This window comes from Cuculus canorus, chromosome 4 (genome assembly GCF_017976375.1).
Source record: "Cuculus canorus isolate bCucCan1 chromosome 4, bCucCan1.pri, whole genome shotgun sequence".
In the NCBI taxonomy this organism is placed as follows: Eukaryota; Metazoa; Chordata; class Aves; order Cuculiformes; family Cuculidae; genus Cuculus; species Cuculus canorus.
The window spans coordinates 79,248,244-79,266,895 of record NC_071404.1 but is presented as its reverse complement, the minus strand read 5'-3'; the positions used below and the strand labels follow the sequence as shown (position 1 = coordinate 79,266,895).

The 18,652-nt window shown below is 63.4% G+C and overlaps 1 long non-coding RNA gene across 5 annotated transcripts; it reads right to left on the bottom strand.

Annotated features, from left to right (window-relative positions):
* Window positions 1–1,207: 1,207 nt before the first annotated feature.
* LOC128852156 (uncharacterized) lies at window positions 1,208–7,168 on the bottom strand. 5 transcript variants are annotated; one of them, XR_008449823.1, is made up of 4 exons: window positions 5,825–6,314; window positions 2,441–5,327; window positions 1,952–2,157; window positions 1,210–1,719 (listed from the first exon to the last, which is right to left on the bottom strand). It is a non-coding gene; the product is annotated as an uncharacterized LOC128852156 (long non-coding RNA). The 5 variants fall into 5 exon arrangements; XR_008449824.1 differs by adding an exon at window positions 7,094–7,168 and having other exon boundaries at window positions 1,211–2,157; window positions 5,825–6,106; XR_008449822.1 differs by adding an exon at window positions 7,094–7,149 and having other exon boundaries at window positions 1,212–2,157; window positions 5,825–6,124.
* Window positions 7,169–18,652: the final 11,484 nt, after the last annotated feature.

Genomic DNA, 18,652 nt, shown 5'->3' with positions numbered 1-18,652 from the left:
CAAGAGACATTGAGCGTCCCAATCCACTGAGGTGCTTTGGAAAAGTCTCTTGGTAAATATAGCAGCTTAATGAAGATCTAAAGATACAGGAAGAGAGTTTCATCACCTTTTCTTAAAAATCAAGGCTTACCCCCAGAGTGTGGAAGCTTGACGGGTGTTAGAGACTATCACTAATTCCCACAGGGGCAAATTTTATTTCATGCTTCTAGCCTGCAGCCCAGGGAGTAGCTCCGCAAGGACAGGGCGAGGGGGAATGGTTTGAAGCTGCAAGAGGGGAGATTGACATGAGATCTTAGGAAGAATGTTTTTCCTGTGGGGGTGGGGAGGCCTTGGCCGAAGTTGCCCAGAGAAGCTGTGGCTGCCTTATCCCTGGAGGTGTCCAAGACCAGGCTGGTTGAGGCTTGGAGCCCATGATCCAGGGGGAGGTGTCCCCCCCCCATGGCAGGGGCTGGAACTGGATGGGCTTTGAGGTCTCTTCCAACCATTCCATGATTCTGTGAATTATAAACTGTACGGCTGCTCCCTTGTACACCCATCACTGGCAGTGGGGAGCACTTGCGTTTCAAATGGACTCGAACAAATTGCCTGAGAACCAGCTCCCTGCTTGCTGCAGAGTGTGAGGTACCACATAGGAAGGGTTACCTCAAGCGCAGCTGAAAGAGAGGATCTGATTGCTCTGTAAATCGTCATCGCACTTAGCCTGTATATTCAACAGAAGCCTATAATCGCTTCAGAGTGCTTTGCTGTCCCATCACTGTTGGTATATTGAAAGCTTTGTTTAGTGCAATAACTACTTTTTTGGCTGGTCCCTTGGCTTACTTCTTTTTAGATCTGTATACGTGAGGCTAGGGAGTCACCTGGCCAAGAAACGTGGTGAGAACCAGAGAGATGAGATGTGCTGGTGGGTTTTTCTTTGTCGGCTGGCTGTGTTTTGCTTAGCAGAGGGGATAAACAGATGAGTTATTCCAAAAGAAATTATGGAAAATGAGGGATATTATCGATGTAATAGCCATCCACTATCACACAGAAAGAATAATTTGCACAAACCCTGAAGCTCAAACAGAGTCTGATTGCAGTTCACACATCTTCCTGTTAACTCCTTGATGTTTTTCTAGGCAGAACCTGGGAAGTGGTTTGGCTGAAGCGATAACTCAATCCAGGTGTTAGCCTTCAAGAGGCAAACACATATTCACTAGGCAGAATAATTCCCTGGTTTTCTGAGCAGTAAACTCGCCTAATCCCCATCTCATAAGCAAGGAAAGCGCTGCTCCAAAGAGCAGCAACTCTCCTCAAACAAATTGCTGACGCCCACACAAAAATGACATCAAGCTTTGTTTTCTTTGTTTTTTGTATTCATGGTGTGGGAAAGGGGGGATTGGGACTCGCTTTCTCTCACAGATGGAGTTGCCTGCAATCTGGTGCATTCAGTGAGCAGGATGCAGGCTGGGGTGGTTTACTGTGAAAGGTCACTCGGTCTGTCAGCAGCTGAGCTCCTAAGGCTGAGGGGAGGAAGTGTGGGGGTTTATTTACTTGGAGAGTATCGGGTCTAACTGTTCAGCAAAGCTCCCTTCTCCCGGGAGTTTCCTAGCCAGCATGATTGCCCTCCTGGGAGCTCCCTACAGAAATTGGCTTCGGCTCTCAGTCATTCGCTGCCTCACAGGAACTGTGTTGTGTTGTTCTCACCATTCAGGTAACGTCTTCATTGATATTCCTTTGCACCTGGTTGAAAGTGGAGTTTGCTGTAGAAAATACGCAGGTCTGGCTGCCCGCGTTGCTAGAAACACACTGCTAAACCTGTTAAGGACCAGGTCGGAGGAGAGGAGATAAAGAAGCAGGGCTGGAAGGTGTTTCATGTAGTTTGAAGTTTGCCGTCGTCTTTTACACGACCTCTGGTTTTCTGTGCAGCTTAGTGTAAAGCTCCGCTTTCTGGCTCTTTTCCGAGCAGAATTACCTTGCCTGTGGTTCTGCAGGCTGAAGTTAATGGGCAGTGGTGGCAGCCAGCGCCGTGGCCCCAGCAGAGAGCGCACCCAGGGAGAAATGCAGACCACGCTCAGCTCTAGCCCTAGGGAGGGTGTTTCTGTCCAAGTAGACCTCTCGCATCACAGCAGGGCAGCGCAGGCAGAGTGTTAACCTGTCTTCCTTTTTTAGAGGATTAGACTGAAAGACGAGAGAAGTCAGTGTTAATTTGGAGTCAGACCCAAAGGTGTGTGGAAGCTAATGCCATGGGTTTCCACGTCTGTACTCGGCGTGAACGCGGCTCGGCAAAGTCACGCTGCAGCAGCACTACTGCTGCTGGCCCTCTGTGCCTGTTTGGCAAAAGCTGGCATGCTCGTGCCTGGGACATGCCGAGACGCGGTCGCGAGGAAGCCAGTATGTGGACGTTACTGCCTGAGGCCAAAGAGTTATTACTACCCAGAGTAATTCAGTAAGAAACACGTACTTGGAAATAGTAACTGTGATGCCAGGATGTCCTTGTTCTAATTGTTCTCTGTCTCTCTCTCCGGAGTTCTCCTAGGTATGTGGGCCAGCCAAGGCACTGCAGGATCCTGTTTAAAAGCAGCTTAACGATAAGTGGAAGTCGCTGTTCCCACCTACGTTACACAGTACAGCAACAAACAGTCACGAAGCTCGTAACATATATATTCATAATTACTGTATATACATAGTGATTTTTATATCGCCTTAACAAGTTGTGACACTGCTGCTAATTCTTCATTAGAAAAAACATGACGAGTGGGTTGATTTAATACGCACCTGGCGCTGAGAGGCTTCTCGCTCTCGCGGTGAGACTTTCATTTCTGTTTGACAGCGTGTGCAGGCAGCTGGTGAGCGGCTGGGGACCTTTCTGGAGGAACACAGGGGCACGCGTCCCCGGATTCGCTGCGGTCGAGCCCCTTCGCTCCACGGAAAACTGCACAGGTAATTATCGGCCTCGCAGCGTGCGAGCAGCGGCCGTGCCGAGGGAAAGGGGTAGGACCCCGCCGGGGCGCTCTGCAGCTGGGGCTGGAACCGGTGGGAAGGGCCGTTCCCTCACAGCTCTGCTGGGATGTGTCCAGCGGGGCGGGGGGGGCTCTGGATCCAGGAACGCAGGGACACGGGAACGGGTTTAGGCGGGAAGAGGGGACATTAAGGTGACATCTCGGGGAGCAACGTTTTCAGCTGTGAGAGTGGGGAAGCCGAGGCCCAGGTCTCCCGGAGCAGCCGTAGCTGCCGTATCCCTGGAGGCGCTCAAGGCCAGGCTGGATGGGGCTTAAGCCCCTGAGCCAGGGGGAGCTGTCTCTGCCGTGGCAGGGGTGGCACCGAGTGGATCTGCGCGGTCCTTTCCCTCCCAAACCATTCCGCGGTTGTAGAGACCTGGCGTCCCCCTGCAGGGCATTCAACACGAACAGGCGAACTGCCCAGCTCCAGCCAGGGTGGCCCTCCCCCTAAACACTTAATTAGTGGCGTTGCTAATTAATTGATCGGCGCCGCCTGTGCCAGGGCGGGTCGCGGGCTCAAAAGCGGCGGCGGCTCCTCCTCCTCCGTTCGCGCTGGGGGAGAAGGCTGCGGACTTCGGTGTTCTCGGCGCCGGTTTTTTGGGGCAGGGAAGGAGAATAAACCGATCCCTCGGTGCGGTGCGGCCCCCGTAAAAGCGAGGCTACCCCTCCTGGAGTTCCTAAGCACGCCCCGACGGGTGTGGGGCCCCCGCCCCACCGCACACAGGGTCTGCGGGAGGGTTTGGGAGCTCGGAGTCGGTCCTTGTCTGCTCTCGAGAAGGGAGGGAGAACAGGTGCTGCAGCTTTGGGGCTCAAAATGGAGATAAGTGTTGTGTTTTTGCCTTTGCAAAAGAGAGAGGGAGCGCTGCCTTATTGGGCATTGGGAAGGAGCTGGGGTTGCGGCTCTAAAAGAAAGACTTAAGTCCTTCATTTTCACCATTTGGAAATACAGGTCAAGGCCTGGGGTTCTAGGGATCACAAAAAAAACCCTGAAACTAAGGGCTGTATTTTCCACATTGGGAAATGGAGGCTAAGGGCATGCTGGGAGTTGGGATGCCAAAGCAGGTGCAAGCACTGCCTTTCTGAAGCTCAGACTAAGTCCTGTGTTTCTGGTGCTCAGAAAAAAACCCAAACCCAAGTGCTGTGTTTGGGGGAGTGAGAAACAAAAGCTCATTCAGCTGTTTTCAGCCCCCAAAACAGAGGCTCAGAGGGGCCTTTGGGCAGGAGATAAGGTGGGTGAGAGGGGGCTGGGCAGGGTGCACGGACCCCTCCAGAGGGGGGGGTCTGGATGCGTTGGTCCTCAAAGTGAGGGAGGCTGGCATGCACCAGGCTGGATTAAATGTCTGAGATAGTCTCTGAGGCAAAAAGTGCTTGTCCAGGGATGTATCTGACTGTCACCATGGTTACTGAGTGCTTAAGACTGTAGTTATGACACTTGATATTCATATGGGAGTTGGGACAGTGAGTGACTTACAACTTGGCCAGAAGCCCAGGCGGGCTGGAGCTTTCTGGGGCTCGTGACAGCAAGGAACATTTATTGAACTGGAGCTGGTAACGAGCAGGAGCACCTCATAGCCAAAGACGGACCTTCTCGGAGCCAGCACAGGAGTCATCTGGAGCACCTCCAAGCCAAAACCAGACCTTCTTGGAGTCACCTGGAGCATCTGTAGCCGAAGTTGGAGCTTCAACAATCTGGACCTGAAATTACCTCAACCCAAAACAAGTCAGAGCTGCAACGAGCTGGAGCATCAGGTTCCTAGAACTGAAATTACCCAGACATTAAAAAATCAGCAGGAACTGAAACGACCTGGGGCTTCAAATGCCCTGAGGAGGAAAGCACTGGAGAACCCGAGGGGGAACATCTCTCATCCAGACCTGCCGTACAACCGGGGTGTCCGTGAGCTGGAGCTGTAACAAGCCGTGATGTCCATCAGCCAGCACAGATGGACAGGGCAGCGTGTGCTCTCCGCAGCCCCCGTTGGGGAGAACCGAGCTGCTCTGGAGCTGCAGCAGGAAGGAGCGACCCAGCAGGAACATCTCCTGTCTGGAGCCAAAGCGGCCTGGATCTGTAACGCGCCGGGGCATCCCCCAGCCAGATCTGAACTCGAGTCAGCGGCAGACAGGGCCGTCCCCGAGCAGAGGCTCCGAGCAGCAGAGAAGCGCCTTGTCCTTCTGCGGGCAGGGAGCCGGGCCTCTCCCCTCGGCGATTAAGTCCACACCGAGCACCGCTCCGCGCGGAGGGTCTCCCCGTCCCGGTCCCGAGGGCTGAAGGGCGACGGGGTGTCCCCGCACTCCCGGGGCGGCCCCGCCGTGAGGGGCGCGGGCGAGACATGACCGTCGTCTCTTCGGGACCTGCGAGAGGGGAGAGAAACCGCTCGGTCGGAGCTCCCGCACAGCCCGGCCCCGCAACACCGGCGGGAAATGCCTTCTCTCCGGCCGGCCCCGGAGAGAAGCGACAACAGGAGAGCTCGGGGCTCGCTCCTCCCCGGGGGAGCGGCGGGAACCCTCGCGAAGCTCCCTCTGCTCGGCGAGGAGCGGCTCGGGCACAGCCGCGCCGAGAAGAGCCCGAGAAGCCGGCGAGGCACGGGCCGAGCGCTCACGGCGGCGCAGGGAAGCTCCAGCCCGCAGCTCCCGCCCTCCCCGGGCCCCGAGGGCGCTACCGGGAAAAACCTTCTCCTGCCAAGCGGCAGCTCTGACCCATCCGCGGGGAGCGGTGCCAGCCCCGAGCCGCCCCGCGACAGCGCCACAAGCACCGCGGCAGCCCGAGTTCTTCTTTCTCCAGGAACGGCTTCAGCAGCTCGGTGGGATGGGAGGGACGCTGGACCCATCCCGGCTGCGGCAGGACTCACCGGACACGTTCTCCCGCGCCGTACTCCTCTCCCGGGGCTCGGCTGCTCCTGCACAGAAGAACCGGGAAAGGAGCGGCTGCTCCCAGCCGCACCGCGACCCCAGCGTGCGGGCTCCCCCGGGGCCGCCTCCCCCGACTCACAGTCCCTGGTGTTTCTCCAGGAACGGGGGGGTCCTGTGAGGGCTCCGCCTCCCCGGCTCTGCTCGGCGGTGCGCGGAGCCGCCTCGGGACGGGTTCCGCTCGGCTCCCCGCGGGGCCCCGGGTAGGAGCACTCGGTCACAGCCTACGAACCCGGCGACAGCTGCGGTTCAGGAGGGAGCATGGAGCCCCGGGGCCGCCCTTACAGCTCCGGCTCTGGCTCCGCCCCGCCAAGGCCCCGCCCCCAGCGCCGCTCTCCCATTAGGGCCGCGGCTCCCTCAGGTCTCGCCCCCGTCACTGCCCAGTGACACCGTCGTCCTCAGGCCTCGCTAACCCTCGTCACCCCCCCCGATACGCCTCCATTCAGGTCACGCCCCGAGCCATACCCCCTCTGACCACGCCCCCTCCGCTGACGCTTCCCCCTCGGGCCACGCCCTCAGCCAAACCCAGGCCACGCCCCCATACCGCCCCTCACCCAGACACTGTCCCCTCTCAAGTCTCGCCTCTGTCCCTGCCCCCTCCCAGACACTTCCCCCACCCCCAGGCCATCCCCCCTCAGGCCACGCCCCCATCAATGCCTCCAACACTGTCTCCGATTGGGCGACGTCCTCAGCCACGCTCCCCTATGGCCACGCCCTTTGAGCCGCACCGCCCGCCCAGACGCACTTCCACTCAGCCCACGCCCCTCCCCGAAATACTGCCCCCCCCGCTCAGGCCTCAGCCCCAGCACGGGCCTCCCTCGAGCCCCGCCCCCTCCCCCGCCAGGCCACGCCGCGGTCATGGCCCCACCCACCCGCTGCCTCCACTCGGGCCCCGCCCCCAGCGGTGTCCCTCGGGCGAGTGCCCCCCCCCGCCTCTGCTGCTGAGGCCACGCCCCCAGCACGGATCACAGCCCACGGGATCCCCAGAGAAACCCTTCACTCAGGCCGCGCCCCCGGCACTGCCCCCATTTAGGCTCCTCTGCGCTGCCCCTACTCAGGCCACGGCCTCATACGCTCCACGCCTCAGAACACACCCTCCCCCCCAGATATTGTCCCGCTCCGGCCACGCCCCCACCACTGCCCTCACTCAGGCCACGCCCCTCGCTCCGCCTCTCCCCGACACCCTCCCTCCGAGCACGCCCCAGCATCACCTCTCAGGTCAGGCCTCCTCCTCGGTCGATGTCCACACCGCAGGACACGCCCCCAGGCTCCCGCAGCGTCCTCAGCCTCGAGCCCCGCCCCCACACCCGCCCCTTTGAACCTAACACGCCCCACGTGTGAAGCCCCGCCCCTCCCTGCTCAGCCCCGCCTTCCTGCACTCTCTCAGCCCCACTCCAGCATCCTCTAAGCCACGCCCCCCTCGCGGCTCAGCAACGCCCCCAGCATTCTCTAAGCTCCGCCACATAGCGGCTCAGCCATGACTCAGCACTCTCACTCCGCCCCCTCCCTGCTTAGCCTCGCCCATAGCATCCACTCAGCCCCTCCCCCTCGCAGCTTATCCCCACCCCCTCGCTGCTCAGCCCCGGCCCAGCAAGATCTGAGCTCCACCCCCGAGCCATAGCCACGCCCCCAGCATTGTCTGAGCCCCGCTCACTCGCAGCTTAGCTTCCCCCTTTGTGGCTCAGCCCCGCCCCCTCGCTACTCAGCCTCGCCCCCAGCACACAGAGCCCCGCCGCTAGCGGCTTAGTCCCACCCCTCGCGGCTTATCCCCGCCTCCAGCACTCTCTTAGCCCCGCCCCTCGAGGTTCAGCCCCGCCCCAGCATGCTCTAAGCTCTGCCTCCTCCCACCTCATTCCCGCCCCCCGCTGCTCAGCCACGCCTCCCTTCACGCCTCCCTTCCCTTCCTCGCGGCTTAGCCCTGCCCCAGCACACTCTCAGCCCCGCCCATAGCACGCTCTAAGCTCCGCCCCCTGGTGGCTCAGCTACACTCCAACACTGTCTGACCCTGCCCCCTCGCTGCTTAGCCCCGCCCAGAACCCTCTAAGCCACGCCCCCTCGTGGCAGAGCCCCGCCTGCTCAAGGCTCAGCATTGCCCTCAGCATGCTCTCAACCACGCCCCTGGCTGCTTAGCCCCGCCCCCTCGACATTCAGCCCCGCCCCAGCATTCTCAGCACCTCCCCCTGCAACCTGAGCCCCACCCATTCGCGTTTTAGCCCCGCTCCTCACTGCTCAGCCACGCCCCCAGAATGCTCTCAGTCCCTCCTCCTCGCCGCTCGCACATTCTAAGCTCCGGCCCTCATGGCTTAGCCCCTCCTCAGCCTACTCCTAGCCCTGCCCCTTCGAGATTCAGCTCGGCCCCGCCCCCTCGCGGCATAGCCCCGTTATAAGCGACGCACCCACGTGCTCTATAAACCCCAACCCTCTGCTCAGCCCCGCCCCCTCGCGGCTTAGCCACGCCCCCATCACCCTCTAAGCCACGCCCCATAGCGGCTCCGCCCCACCCCCAGCACTCTCTCAGTCCTGCCCCATCATGGATACCCTCACCGCCAGCACAAGCTCAGTCCCACCCCCTCAAGGCTTATCCCCGCCTTCTCGCTGCTCAGCCCCGCCCCCAGCAATATCTAAGCCCCGAGCCATAGCCACGCCCTCAGCACTCTCCAAGCCACGCCCCCGGCACCATGTGTGCCCCGCCCATTAGCGGCTTAGCCCCACCCCTCGCACCCTCTTAGCCCCACCCCCTCGAGGTTCAGCCCTGTAGCATGCTCTAAAGTCCACCCCTTAGGGATTAGCCCCGCCCCAGCCTATCAGCCCCGCCCACTAGCGATTTAGCTCCACCCCCCGTGTCTTAGCCCCGCCCTCAGCACGCTCTCAGCCCCGCCCCCTTGCGGCTCAGCTACGCCCCCAACACTCTCTGAGCCTCCTCCCCTCGCTGCTCAGCCCCACCCCCTCGAGGATCAGCCCCGCTCATAAAATGCTCTAAGCCACGCCCCCGCGTATTAGCCCCGCCCCATCTCTCTCTAAGCCCCGTGCGAGCATATCTCAGCCTCACTTCCTCGCGGTTTATCCCCGCCCCCCTCATCGCTCAGCGACGCCCCAAGGACGCCACGCCTCTGAGCCATAGCCCCGCCCCAGCATGCTCTAAGCCACGCCCCCACCTCATTCCCACCCCTTCGTGGCTCAGCCTCGCTCCCAGCATCCTCTGAGCCCCCCACACTTGTGGTTTAGCCCCGCCCCCCGCTGCTCAGCCACGCCTCCCTTTACCCTCTCAGCCCCGCCCCCTCGCTGCTTAGCTCCGCCCCAGCACGCTCTAAGCTCTATCCCCTCATGACTTAGCCCCGCCCCCTCGCAGCATAGACCCCATGTTCTAAGCCACGCCTCCCAGCACTCTATAAGCCCCGCCACTTCTGCTCAGCCCCGCCCCCTCGGGGTCAGCCACGCCCCCAGCACTCTCAGCCACTACACAGCACAGTGAGCCCCGCCCACTAGCGGCTTAGACCCACCCCCTCGCGTCTAAGCCCCACCCCCACCACCCTCTCAGCCCTACCATAGCACCATCCAAGCCCCTCCCCCTCACATCTTAGCCCCGCCTCTAGCATGCTCTCAGCCCCTTTCATCCTCACCCCCTCGTGGCATAGCCCCGCCTCCTCAAGGCTCAGCCACGCCCCCAGCACGGTCTCAGCACCTCCCCCTGCAACCTCTGAGCCCCGCCCACTCGCGTTTTAGCCCCACCCCTCACTGCTCAGCCACGCCCCCTTGCTCGTCAGCTCCGCCCCAGCACTCTCTCAGCGCCTCCCCATGCAACCTCTAAGATCTAAGCCCCACCCCGAGCCATAGCCACACCTCCAGCACCCTCTGAGCCCCGCTCACTTGCAGCTTTAGCCTCCTCCGTGTCTCAGCCCCACCCCCAGCACTCTATCAGCCCCGCCCCAGCACCCTCTAAGCCACGCCCCATTGCGACTCAGCCCCACCCCCAGCACTCTCTCAGCCCCGCCCCATCATGGCATACCCTCACTGCCACACAATCTCAGCCCCACCCCCTGACAGTTTATCCCCGCCCCCTCGCTACTCAGCCTCGCCCCCAGCACTCTCTCAGCCCCTCCCCCAGCACACAGAGCCCCGCCCACTAGCGGCTTATCACCACCCCTTGCGGCTTATCCCCGCCCCAATACTCTTAGCCCCACCCCCAGCACTCTCTTAGCCCCGCCCCTCGAGGTTCAGCCCCGCCCCAGCATGCTCTAAGCTCTGCCTCCTCCCACCTCATTCCCGCCCCCCGCTGCTCAGCCACGCATCCCTTCACCCTCTCAGCCCTGCCTCCTCGTGGAATAGCCCCGCCCCAGCACACTCTCAGCCCCGCCCACAGCACGCTCTAAGCTCCGCTCCCTGGTGGCTCAGCTCTGTTCCCACACTCTCTGAGCCCCGCCCCCTCACTGCTTAGCCCCGCCCAGAACCCTCTAAGCCATGCCCCCTCGTGGCAGAGCGCCCCCTCCTCAAGGCTCAGCCACGCCCCCAGCACGATCTCAACCACGCCCCCTGGCTGCTTAGCCCCGCCCCAGCACTCAGCACCTCCCCCTGCAACCTGAGCCCCGCCCACTCGCGTTTTAGCCCCGCCCCTCACTGCTCAGCCACGCCCCCGAATGCTCTCATTCCCTCCTCCTTGCTGCTCAGCTCCGCCCCAGCACATTCTAAGCTCTGCCCCCTCATGGCTTAGCGCCTCCTCAGCCTACTCTTAGTCCCGCCCCTTCGAGATTCAGCCCAGCCCTCAGCCCGGCCCCTCAGCCATAGCTCCACCCCAGCACCCTCTAAGCCCCGCCCCATCATGGCATACACTCACCGCCAGCACACGCTCAGTCCCACTACCTCGCGGCTCAGCCCCGCCCCCAGCAAGATCTAAACCCCATCCCAAGCCATAGCCACGCCCTCACTACACTCTAAGCCACGCCCCCTGCACCCTCAGCCTCCCCCTTTCGCAGCTCAACACCGCCCCCAGCAATCTATCAGCCACGCCTACAGCACCCTCTAAGCCACGCCCCCTCGCTACTCAGCCCCTCCCCCAGCACACGGAGCCCCGCCCACTAGCGACTTAGCCCCACCCCTCGTGGCTTAGCCCCGCCCTCAGCACTGTCTCAGCCCCGCCCCCTTGCGACTCAGCTACGCCCCCAACTTTCTCTGAGCCTCCCTCCCCGCTGCTCAGCCCCGCCCCAGCATGCTCTAAGTCCCGCCCCTCCCACCTCATTCCCACCTCTTCGCGGCTCAGCCTCGCTCCCAGCATCCTCTGAGACCCACCCACTTGTGGCTTAGCCCCGCCCCCCGCTGCTCAGCCACGCCTCCCATTACCCTCTCAGCCCCGCCCCCTCGCGGCTTAGCCCCTCCCCCAGCACGCTCTAAGCCACGCCCCTGCGTCTTAGCCCCGCCCCAACACCCTCTAAGCCCCGCCCCTAGCAGACTCCGAGCCCAGCACTTCTCAGCCTCACTGCTCAGCGACTCCCCCAGGATGCTTGAAGCCACGCCCCCGAGCCATAGCCACGCCCCCAGGACGCTCTAAGCCACGCTTCCCTGCACCCCCTGAGCCCCGCCCACTCGCAGCTTGAAAATGCCCCTCGTGGCTCAGCCCCACCCTCAGCACTCCCTCAGCCCCTCCCCCAGCACACGGAGCCCCACCCCTCACGGCTTAGCCCCGCCCTCAGCACTCTCTCGGCCCCGCCCCAAGCCCCTATCAGCCCCGCACCCTGGCGGCTGAGCCCCGCCCCCGGCATGCTCTAAGCTCCGCCCCCTCCCACCTCATTCCCACCCCTCCGCAGCTCAGCCTTGCTCCCAGCAGCCTCTAAGCACCACCCACTTGTGGCTTAGCCCCGCCCCCCGCTGCTCAGCCACGCCTCCCTTCACCCTCTCAGTCCCGCCTCCTCGTGGCTTAGCCCCGCCCATAGCACGGTCTAAGCTCCATCCCCTCATCACTTAGCCCCGCCCTCAGCACTAAGCCCCGCCCCCTCGCGGCATAGCCCCCATGTTCTAAGCCACACCTCCCAGCACTCTATAAGCCCCGCCCCCTTTGCTCTTTCAGCCCTGCCCCACCACCATCCAAGCCCCTCCCCCTCACATCTTAGCCCCGCCTCTAGCACGCTCTCAGCCTCGCCCCACTGTGGCATAGCCCCGCCTCCTCAAGTCTTAGCCATGCCCCAGCACGCTCTCAACCACGCCCCCGGCTGCTCAGCCCCGCCCCAGTACTCTCTCAGCGCCTCCCCATGCAACCTCTAAGCCATGCCCACACGCGTTTTAGCCCCACCCCCAAGGCTCAGCTGCGCCCCAGAATGCTCTCAGTCCCTCCTCCTTGCTGCTCAGCCACGCCCCCTTGCCGCCCAGCTCCGCCCTCAGCACAATCTAAGCCCCGCCCCTGCGACCTGAGTCCCGCCCCCTCGCTGCTGAGCCCCGCCCACAACCCTATAAGCCACGCCCCCTCGCAGTCTAGCCCCTCCCTCAGCACTCTCTTTTCGCTCTCTTGCACCTTGGCCCCGCCCTGACCCGCCTGTCAGCTCCGCCCCCTCGGGGCTCAGCCACACCCCAGCACTCTCAGCACACTGAGACCCGCCCACTGGCGGCTTAGCCCCGCCCCCTCGCCTCTAAGCCCCGCCCCCACCACTCCCTCAGCCCCTTTCAACCTCACCCCCTCATGGCAGAGCACCGCCTCCTCAAGGCTCAGCCACGCCCCCAGCACGCTCTCAAACACGCCCCCTGGCTGCTTAGCCCCACCCCCTCGACACTCAGCCCCGCCCCAGCACTCTCTCAGTGCCTCCCCCTGCAACCTCTGAGCTCCACCCACTCACGTTTTAGCCCTGCCCCTCAATTTTCAGCCCCGCTCCCAGATCGCTCTCAGTCCTTCCTCCTCGCCGCTCAGCCACGCCCCCTTGCTGCTCAGCTCTGCCCCAGCACGTTCTAAGCTCCGCCCCCTCATGGCTTAGCCCCTCCTGAGCCTACTCTTAGCCCCGCCCCCTCGAGGTTCAGCCCATACCTTAGCACTAAGCCCCGCCCCCTCACAGCATAGCCCTCATGTTCTAAGCCACGCCTCTCTGCACCCTTTGAGCCACGCCCCTGCATCTTAGCCCCGCCTCCAGCTCTCTCTAAGCCCCGCCCATAGCAGACTCTCAGCCCCACCCCAGCACATCTCAGCCTCGCTTCCTCACGGCTTATCCCCGCCCCCTCGCTGCTCAGTCGCACCCCCAGCAAGATCTAAGCCCCACACCATCCATAGCCACGCCCCCAGCACTCTCAAGCCACGCCCTCTGGCACCCTCACTCGTGGCTTTGCCTCCCCCTTCGCAGTTCAACCCCGCCCCCAGCACTCTCTCAGCTCCTCCCCCAGCACACGGAGCCCCTCACGGCATAGTCCCCATGTTCTAAGCCACGCCCCCAGCAATCTATTAGCCCCGCCCCCTCTGCTCAGCCCCGCCCCCTCGCGTCTAAGCCCCGCCCCAGCATTCTGTCAGCCTTATCCTATCACCATCCAAGCCCCTCCCCCTCACATCTTAGCCCAGCCCCACCACTCTGTCAGCCCCTTTCAGCCTCACCCCCTTGTGGCATAGCACCGCCTCCTCAAGGCTCAGCCACGCCCCCAGCACGCTCTCAACTACGCCCCCTGGCTGCTTAGCCCCACCCCCTCGACACTCAGCCCCGCCCCAGCACTCTCTCAGCACCTCCCCCTGCAACCTCTGAGCCCCGCCCACTCGCGTTTTAGCTCCGCCTCTCATGGCTCAGCCATGCCCCCAGAATGCTCTCAGTCCCTCCTCCTCGCCGCTCAGCCACGCCCCCTTGCTGCTCAGCTCCGCCTCAGCACGTTCTAAGCTCTGCCCCCTCATGGCTTAGCCCCTCCTCAGCCTACTCACAGCCCCGCCCCCTCGAGGTTCAGCCCAGCCTTCCGCCCTGCCCCCTTGCGGCATACCCCTCACGTTATATGCCACGCCTCCATGCACTCTATAAACCCCGCCCCTCTGCTCAGCCCCACCCCAGCACTCTCTAAGCCACGCCTCTCTGCACCCTTTCAGGCACGCACCCGCATCTTAGCCCCGCCTCCAGCTCTCTCTAAGCCCCGCCCCTAGCAGACTCTCAGCCCCACCCCAGCACATCTCAGCCTCACTTCCTCGCGGTTTATCCCCGCACCCTCATTGCTCAGTGACACTCCAAGGACGCTCTAAGCCACGCCTCCGAGCCATAGCCACGCCCCCAGGACGCTCTAAGCCACGCCCCCTGCACCCTCTGAGCCCCACTCACTTGCAGCTCAACCTCCCCGTTGGCGGCTCAAACCCGCCCCCATCATCCTCTAAGCCACGCCTCCAGCACCCACTAAGCCACGCCCCCTCGCTACTCAGCCTCGACCCCAGCACTCTCTCAGCTCCTCCCCCAGCACATGGAGCCCCACCCACTAGCGACTTAGCCCCACCCCTCGCGGCTTATCCCTGCCCCAATAGTCTGAGCCCCACTCCCTGGAGGTTCAGCCCCATCTGTAGCATAGTCTAAACTCCGTCCCTTAGAGCTTAGCCCCAGCCCCAGCCTACTATCAGCCCCACCCCTCGTGGCTTAGCCCCGCCCTCAGCACGCTCTCGGCCCCGCCCCAACCCCTCTCAGCCCCGCCCCTAGCATGCTCTAAGCCACGCCTCTCTGTACCCTTTGAGGCACGCCCCCGCATCTTAGCCCCGCCCCTAGCAGACTCTCAGCCGCGCCCCAGCACATCTCAGCCTCACTGCGCAGCGACGCCCCTAGGATGCTTGAAGCCACGCCCCGAGCCATAGCCACGCCCCCAGGACGCTCTAAGCCACGCCTCCCTGCACCCTCTCATCCCAGCCCACTCACGGCTTGAAAACACCCCTCGCGGCTCAGCCCCGCCCCATCACCATCTAAGCCCCGCCCCCTCGCTGCTTGCCCCCGCCCACAACCCTCTAAGCCACGCCCCCTCGCAGTCTAGCCCCTCCCCCAGCACCCTCTCATTTTGCTCTCTTGCACCTTGGCCCCGCCCCGAGCCGCCTGTCAGCTCCGCCCCCTCGGGGCTCAGCCACTCCCCAGCACTCTCAGCGCCTTCCCAGCACACTGAGACCCGCCCACTAGCGGCTTAGCCCCACCCCCTCGCCTCTAAGCCCCGCCCCCACCACTCCCTCAGCCCCTTCCAACCTCACCCCCTCATGGCAGAGCCCCGCCTCCTCAAGGCTCAGCTTCGCCTCCATCACGCACTCAACCACGCCCCCTGGCTGCTTAGCCCCGCCCCAGCACTCAGCACCTCCCCCTGCAACCTCTGAGCTCCGCCCACTTGCGTTTTAGCCCCGCCACAGATCACTCTTAGTCCTTCCTCCTTGCTGCTCAGCCACGCCCCCTTGCTGCTCAGCTCTGCCGCAGCACGTTCTAAGCTCCACCCCCTCATGGCATAGCCCCCCCGAGCCTACTCTTAGCCCCGCCCCCTCGAGGTTCAGCCCATACCTTAGCACTAAGCCCCGCCCCCTCACGGCATAGCCCCCATGTTCTAAGCCACGCCTCCCAGCACTCTATAAGCTCCGCCCCTCTGCTCAGCCCCGCCCCCTCGGGGCTCAGCCTCACGCCCAGCACTCTCTCAGCACCTCCCCCTGCAACCTCTGAGCCCCTCCCCATTCCCCTTTTAGCCCCGCCCCATCTCTCCCTAAGCCCCGCCCCAGCACATCTCAGCCTCACTTCCTCGCGGTTTATCCTTGCCCACCATCGCTCTAAGCCACGCCCCCAGCACGCTCTAAGCCACGCCCCCTGCACCCTCTGAGACCCGCCCACACACGGCTTAAAAACACTCCTCGTGGCTCAGCCCCACCCCAGCATGCTCTAAGCCCCGCCCCCACCTCATTCCCACCCCTTCGCGGCTCAGCCTCGCTCCCAGCATCCTCTGAGCCCAAACCGCCCCCCGCTGCTCAGCCACGCCTCCCTTCACCCTTGCGGCTTAGCCCCGCCCCAGCATACTCTCAGCCACGCCCCTCACACGCTCTAAGCTCCGCCCCCGGTGGCTCAGCTATGCCCCAAACACTCTGAGCCCCGCCCCCTCGCTGCTTAACTCCGCCCCAGCATGCTCTAAGCGCTATCCCCTCATGACTTAGCCCCGCCCCCTCGAGGTTCAGCCCAGCCCTCAGCACTAAGCCCCGCCCCCTCGCGTCCCAACACTGTCTGAGCCTCCCCCATGCTGCTCAGCCCCACCCCCAGCACGACCTAAGCCCCGCCCCCAGCATGCTCTCAAACATGCCCCCGGCTGCCTAGCCCCACCCCCTCCTGGCTTAGCCCCGCCCTCAGCACTCTGAGCCCCGCCGCCTCGCAGCTCAGCCCGGCACCTAGCACGATCTAAACCACGCCCCCTGCAACCTCGGAGCCCCGCCCACTCGTATTTTAGTCCCGCGCCTCACTGCTCTGCCACGCCCCCAGAACGCTCAGTCCTGCTCCTCCTTGCCTCGCCGCCTTGCTGCTCAACTCCGCCCTCTTGAGGCTTAGCCCCGCCCCTCGAGGTTCAGCTCAGCACTAAACCCTGCCCCCACGCGGCATACCCCACGTTATAAGCCCCGCCCCTCTGCTCAGCCCCGCCCCCTCGCGGCTTAACACCTCCCTCAGCACTCTCTAAGCCACGCCTCTCTGCGCCCTTTGAAACACGCCCCTGCGTTTTAGCCCCACCCCAGCACATCTCAGAATCGCTTCCTCGCGGTTTATCCCCGCCCCCTCACTGCTCAGCGACGCTCCCAGCACGCTCTAAGCCACGCCTCCCTGCACCCTCTGAGCCCCGCCCACTCCCGGCTTAAAAACGCCCCTCGTGGCTTAGCCCCGCCCCATCACCCTCTGAGCCACGCCCCATTACGGCTCAGCCCCACCCCCAGCACTCTCAGTCCCGCCCCATCGCAGCATACCCTCACCGCCAGCACAAGCTCAGCCCCGCCCACAGCACTCTGAGCCCCGCCTCCGGCACACTCTAAGCCACGCCTCCCTGCATCCTCTGAGCCCCGGCCCCTCGCGGCTTAAAAACGCCCCCCTCGCGCTTCAGCCCCGCCCCGCCCGGCTCAGCCACCCCCACCGCCCCCGCTCCGCGCGGCCCCGGCTGAGCCCCCTCCCGCAGCCTCGCCTCTTGCAGCCGCCGTCTCCCCCCCACAACCGTCCAGGGCCCCACGACGCGGCGCACGCGGGTGTTTTTTCACCCCTCGATCCTCACGTCAGGGCCCTCCGCTGCTCCCCGGCTTCGAGCCCTCTCCTCCCGCCTCGAGAGGGAGAAGCCACCGCCCGCCCCCCCATCGCTGGGGCCGGGCAGCCCCGTCCCTCGCCACACCCCCAGCCTTGTCTTTTCCCGCGGGTTTAACTCCCGTCCCGCCCCGGGGACTCGGAAAGGGCCGCGGGAGAACGGCTCTGACGGCGGGGAGCCCGGAGGAACCGGCGCCAGGAGCGTTGTTACCGAGGGGGTCTCTCCCTCCAGACCCGGGTCCCCCCGCCAAGCTTCACCCTCGCACCCCTCGGGGCTGCCCGAGCTTCCCCAGGCAGCCTGGATCTTCTTCCATCACGTCCAGCTGCTTCTCCCCACGGAACGCCAGCCCCGCCGTGGCTGCGACCGCGGCCCTCCTCGAGGCCCCCTTCAGCGGACCCGCCCTTACCTTGCTCTGGTCCAAACCGCGCCAAGAGAAAAATAAACCGTCCAGGCCGCTCCGTACGTGGTTTCTCATCCAACTCAGGCGCCGGGAACAGCCGCTCTCGAGCAGCCCCGTGACACCAGTAACAGCCGGCACTGCCCCCCCCCGCTGCCCTCTCCTCCCCCGCCCCGGGTAAAGCCCAGCCTGCGGGGCTCCACCATTTACCTCACAAATCCCGGCAGCTCTGAAAGCTCCAGCTCCTCCGGAGGGGGCGTCGAGGGCATCACGCTGCTGCTGGGATGCTCGGTGCCAGCCGAGCCCAGGCCGCTCCTCACAGGAGGTTCTGTTCACTTGGGCTTTGGGGTCACAGTATCATAGTACAGCCAGGGTTGGAAGGGACCCTAAAGAGCATCCAGTTCCAACCCCCGGCCATGGACAGGGACACCTCCCACTGGCTCAGGCTGCCCAAGGCCCATCCGGCCTGGCCTCAAACACCTCCAGGGATGGGGCAGCCACGGCTGCTCTGGGCAACCTGGGCCAGGGCCTCACCACTCTCACGGTGAAGAAAGTCTTCCTGAAGAACTGTGGGTCCCCCACCAGACCTTAGTTTTGCCTTCCAGCATTCCAAGCTCACACAACCAAGGCACTTTTTAGATACCTCCGAATGGCCGTTTAGCCAAAAACGTTAGAGCCCAGACAGGCCCTCGGCAGAGGCCTTCAAGGCACAGCGGGTGACAGCCACCAGAGCTCCGCCAGAGCAGAGCAGCTCTGCGAGGACTCTGGGACTCGGATGGAATTCTCTCTACCAGCAGGATAAGAACAACCCCCTAACAGCCTTTTGAGTAAATGCCGAGACACCGAGGCCGAGAGGAAGCAGCTCCACATTTGTTTTTCTCGGGCAACGCGGCTCCACCACAGCCCTCATTCAAATTGTATCCTTGATGCTAGATGCTGCAGACCCCGCAGCTCGCCAGGGTGTGGAGGCATTCCGCCTGGTCCTCTCCGGACTGTGCACACCTGCGATGCACACATGCCGTGTCTGTTCTCCTCGGCTTTCTGCTCCGGAGCCCCAGCGACCACGAGGGAAGCAGGCTCGGCTCCTTGGTGATGCCAGCGTCGTTTCCAACCCTGGTGCCTTCGTAAGCCGACGTCCTGGGACAGGAGTTTGTGCAGCCTC